General features: G+C 38.5%; 1 protein-coding gene across 1 annotated transcript in view; it reads left to right on the top strand.

Moving 5' to 3' along the window:
* Positions 1 to 201: 201 nt before the first annotated feature.
* The window catches only part of LOC137999188 (allatostatin-A receptor-like), a 21,002-nt gene continuing 15,947 nt past the window's right edge, over positions 202 to 5,256 (top strand). Inside the window, exon 1 of the mRNA XM_068845038.1 lies at positions 202 to 320. The gene's annotated coding sequence lies outside the window, so the exon portion shown is untranslated. The remainder of the gene's footprint in view (positions 321 to 5,256) is intronic.

Here is a 5,256-nt window from a genome sequence, read left to right as displayed (position 1 = left end):
AGGATAACCACCTTTTGTCTTGGCTCACATCCTCCTCGTAGGATCTTTTTTTTTCCATCGTCTGATAAGCAGACGTAACAATTTGAATGCACGTTATTAAATATGCAAGAATGAACGGAAACTGTCTATTCTAAAATGTTAAGATAAGATAAAATTTGGCAGCACCATTTAATTGTTTATAGAGCAGTAACTACAGTAACTATTTACTTTAAAATCCCAAAACCTCAGTACAGTATAGCTTGTTCCTTTAACATTACAGGGATAGCGGAGAGAACAGGTTCCTCTGAATGATCAACGCTTATACAAAGTTGATGAACAAGGTAAGCGCGGGAAGAAATCGGCAGACAAAAAAAAAAGATAATGCGAAAAGGCAGTTGGTAGAGTATTGCACCTACAATAGATGCTCGGATTATGATTTTTAAGCAAATTAAAGTAGATCATTTTGCTAAACGCACGAAAGCAAAAGGGAAATGTCTTCACAATTCATGTTAGTACGCCCACGATTAAGGAGAGAAAAAAAAAACATGACAAACAAGTTTCAAAATTTTGCTCAAATCTTTGGTCATAAACGCAGTAAAATGTATATATGTTGAATTAACAAGGCTGGAAATCCAACGATGTAGTCAAAAGCTAATAGCATCCGAAGGATACACGACGGTTTGCTGCAAATGTTAAGTGATTTGAAATAGCGAACTGAACCATTTGAATGAGCAACATATTATGCCGTGAGTGGGAATCGAACCCGCATTCCCCTAGTTATTAGTCGGGTGTGCTAACCACTGCACCATCACGACAACCTTGCTGGCAACAAAGCTATCAGTGAGGTTATAGGTCAGCAAAATGTTCCGATTATAAGTTATGGTCCTTGTTCTTTTCAACCATGGACATCCTGCTTCCAGAAGAAAAAAAAGGGATGGAAACTTTCCGATTATTTTTATTTCCTAGCTATTACTTTTCGCCACTTTACTAGAAGGTACCGGGACGACGGAGCTTCTTTTTTATTGGAAGGGCTAACAAGCAAGCGCTGGAGACGCTAACTTGTAGGGGGTTCTGGGGGAATTCTCCACCAGAAAATTTTGAAATGTTGAAGCTCGGGAATGCTATTTTCAGCATTCTTGACGAGATATCAAAAAAATAAACTAGGATCAACCATAAAATGACAGATGTTTTACATCTTATTTGTTACCTGATTTTGTTTTGTTTTTTCTTCCTTTACTTTTCTTTTTTTTTATGCTTTATGTGTTTTTTAGTTATTTTAATTTGTTATTTCGAAATTTGTATTTTTTGCTTGAAATTGGGTGGGGGGAGGACTAAAGCTTCTATACACTCTTGGCCCCATTCTAAGTGCCATTTCCTTAGCATTCAATTTCCCGTTGATCAAAGCATAATCATGAAACCTTCTTTAATTTCAAGTTATTGAGATGATTATTACGCGACGAACACATGATATCTATGTAAATAAAGAGTTAGCTATTAGCTTGATTTGTTTGAACGGTTTTTCGGAAATCCTTCACATGTTGGTCTTTGAGACCAACCGCAATCTATTCAGTTTAATTCTAGTAATTACCATGAGTAAGTAAATGCTGCGGAACAAAGACACAGGAAATAGAGCAAATGTAGTATGGTCTCGTTGTATGAGTTGCAATGGAATCATGTGTATGCGCTGTAGCGTGTGAACCTCTCCTAGGTTCGTTTCTCTCTACTATGTGAAGATCCCCCTTTCTTCCTAACAGAAAACCTGATCCAGTTAATCGAAGAAATATTTGTTTAAACAGTAAAATGAAAAATCAGAGAAAATGAGATTGTTTATGCTGTTTGTTTAGGCGGGTTTCTTGCAAATTTCATACCTACATTTTGGATGTCCACAATTGAATTGGAAACGTTTGGTCACATAACCGCAACGATAAGCTCATAAAAGAACATTGCCTTCTTCTTTGTGGCGCACCAATCGTAAAAGAATACCGAACTTCGCGATGCTTCCGGAATGTCGAAATAGTTCCGTTGGTTTGGAATGGTTCCGAAGTTCGAAATGTTTCCCAAGTTGGCAATCCTTTCCCTATTTAATTTAAGAGAGTATATTTTGAATATTCCACTGAAACGAATGACGACTCCAGACCTGTGTCACTTAACAAATAAACGTATGATTTGACTTTATTCTCGTATTAAAAAAAAAACACACCTTAGCTTTCTAGTTTTTTTCTAAATCTCTGCATCCACAAACCAGTTGATGAACTTCAAAACGTATAAAACGTTTAACAATTGCATTTTAACTTCAACCTCGGAAAACCGTGAACAACCAAAATAAAAAGAAGGATAATCGAAATTAATTAATTAAACCATTGGATAGCGCAAGTAGTTTCGTTACGACTTATCCACTTGATAGTAATTTATGAGGCGAATAGCCCTATCCATCGTTTGAACAACTGGAACCTGGTTGCACCCTTTCACCGATAAAAAAAGAATAGGAGTTTTCCAATACATAGACCGATTTGGCTAAATCAATGTTTTACCCAATCAGAAACCCATAAGGGATAAAACGTGTAACGTGCGTTCACAGCTTCCGAATATTCAGTGCGAACTGACTGGTTGAATGTTTCAGTGTTAAGTACCATATTTGGAAACCCCTCGCTCTTGTTGTTCCAAATATGGTACTTAGCAAATTGAATATTCAGAAGCTTGTTTCCCAGCACACAAGTTGCTGTTACACGTTTCAACCCTTATGGGTTTCTGACCCAATTCAAATCACTTAGGGTTAACAGGGGTTGGGTGGCTCTTTACTACCAAACTGTTGCTATAGACCCTTTCAAATAATTATTTTTCGATTGTGTTCTATTCAACATTTCTTCGTCTGGTTCGACTCACAACCATTTTTGGTAAATCACGTGACCAAAACAGAATATGCCTAAAACTCAGCGAGTTAACGCAACAGTACGAGAACATTCTAATACAAAATATGTAGAATGTGTTTTTAAAAATATATAATTCTCAAAAAAAATATGACGTCATAAGGGAACGTTAAAAAGCAACTTGTTGCAAAAACATTGAACATTGAAGGACCCCTACTTGTTGCATTAAGCATTTTTAGGAACCCCCTCTTAGTCTCCCTAACATTTGAGGCACCCCAACCTACCTCATGGCTAAAACCCAAAACCACTGACAAGCCTATCCGTTGCAATTGGGACTAGAATTAAATTGATGCAAAAGCGTGTGCCTCCCCCCCCCCCCCCCCCCCCTATAGAGTGTTTATATTTTTCAAACACCTTCCTTTTAACTCTATTTTTTTGGGAGACCCCCAATTTGGCATCACAAGTAAAGAAGGAGAAATGATCCAACAGGTGAACACACCTCAATGCCAACAGGGAGAGCACTAAAGTAATATTGTCTGTGCTCTACTGCTGACTGAGATTATTGTCATTTTGGACAACGTGATTTATGAATTCCCTGGCTTGCAAATAAATGGGAGTCAAAATTTTATTGAAAAGCAATTTTCAGAGTATAGTATGATGGGAGCAATATGTATCTCCGATACTTTATTGTCAGGATCTGGAAGAAGGCCATCTGGGTCATGACCATATGTGTCCGGATCAAAAAGCATTTCTTGGTAAAAAACATCTCTCACTCCAGCATCGGGAGATTTGTAGCCGAGCAGACAGCCAGAGGCCCAAAGCTGACGTAGAGTTCTGTTCTGTTCATTTTGAATGATAAATGAATTTCATTGTAAACCGATCCAAGAGTCTTAAGTGCAAAGCATACATGTCTTTGTCATCGTCAGTATCTAAAACAAGTAGTCCTCCTAAAATAAGAACATGGATGAAATATGGACACCACACACTCCACAACATCCCTCCAGAGTCTTTCAATTTGAGTGTTCCGCACATTTGGCCTAGTCAAAAAGCTTCCGTGGTTTTCTCTACGAAACCATACCATAAACTCTCCGACAGCTATATGTTTTTCCCCCCATTATCAGCCCTATTTCTAATCCATGATGTAATTTCAGGCATCTCAAGCATTGATCTTAAGCGAGACCAATATAGCGTGACACAGCTTCTTTAAACTCTTATCAGTGTCATCCGGTAATTGAAGTCTAAATCCTTTCGCCAACTAGCTCCCTCAAACTGTTATTCGACCAAAATACCCTCTAATAGGTGCTTAGGCCTAATCTCAATCCCAACGAAACCTAGGGAAAGGTAAAGCTACACCTTATTTAACGTTGGAAGTTTCGCCGAATACATATGACCAACTTACCATGTTACAATCGTGAACATGAGAACGCAGCCAAGAAAGAGCAACTTCACCTTGCCTTTTTAAGATTAGTACGTGGATTACTTTCCCGGAGAAAACCAAATTTACCTAGATCGCGGAACACACGTAGTTTAATTGTTCGCATATCGATCGCTTAATTAAGGCATCAACCTCGTGAACATCTCTTGACAATGTGAGTTAAGTCAACAACCAACCCTGAACCCAGGTTTCCGTGTCGTCCTGCGAGAAAAAGCGCGGGGAAATTGGAGTGACCGCACCCGCACAAAACCAATGACCAATACAAACCGTGTCTGGGGCATACATCTAACACCACCTCGGAGAAGAAACCTCGTCCCCAGGGCCTCTGTTACCCTTGCCCAGCTACTACTACTACTACTACTACTACTACTACTACTACTACTACTACTACTACTACTACTACTACTACTACTACTACTACTACTACTGCTACTACTAGTGCTCACTACTACTAGTACTACTAATAGTACTACTACTAGTACTACTACTACTACTACTACTACTACTACTACTACTACTACTACTACTACTACTACTACTACTACTACTACTACTACTACTACTACTACTACTACTACTACTACTACTACTAAAGATGTGTTGACGTCAGCTACTTTTTCTTTTTCTAAACTCATCAACTCATCATAGGCAGAGAACGAAAGAAACAAACAATGTTATACAGATTGACTAAAAGCACGCTTTTAGCCTTCTATCTACTCACCCCTGTTGACATGGAAACGTTGCACAACCCCTTTCAAATATAAACGTTTGAGGTTAAAAGCTTTTTCCTGGTCACTCTTGGGTGGCAGCCATGAACGTCTTGGAAGTTAAAGGGAATAGCGATCCGGCTCTCGAAAACTGGTACAGCCACCTTAAACTGCTAATAAAGTGTTCAAAAAGTATTTAGAAGGGGACTATGTCGATTCCATTTTTTTCATTTCATTCTTTGAAAGCTCCCCGAGTGACCCCAATTAC

This window comes from Montipora foliosa, chromosome 4 (assembly GCF_036669935.1).
Source record: "Montipora foliosa isolate CH-2021 chromosome 4, ASM3666993v2, whole genome shotgun sequence".
Taxonomy (NCBI): domain Eukaryota; kingdom Metazoa; phylum Cnidaria; class Anthozoa; order Scleractinia; family Acroporidae; genus Montipora; species Montipora foliosa.
Note: the sequence above shows the minus strand (reverse complement) of the source record. Positions and strands in the feature narration are given on the sequence as shown.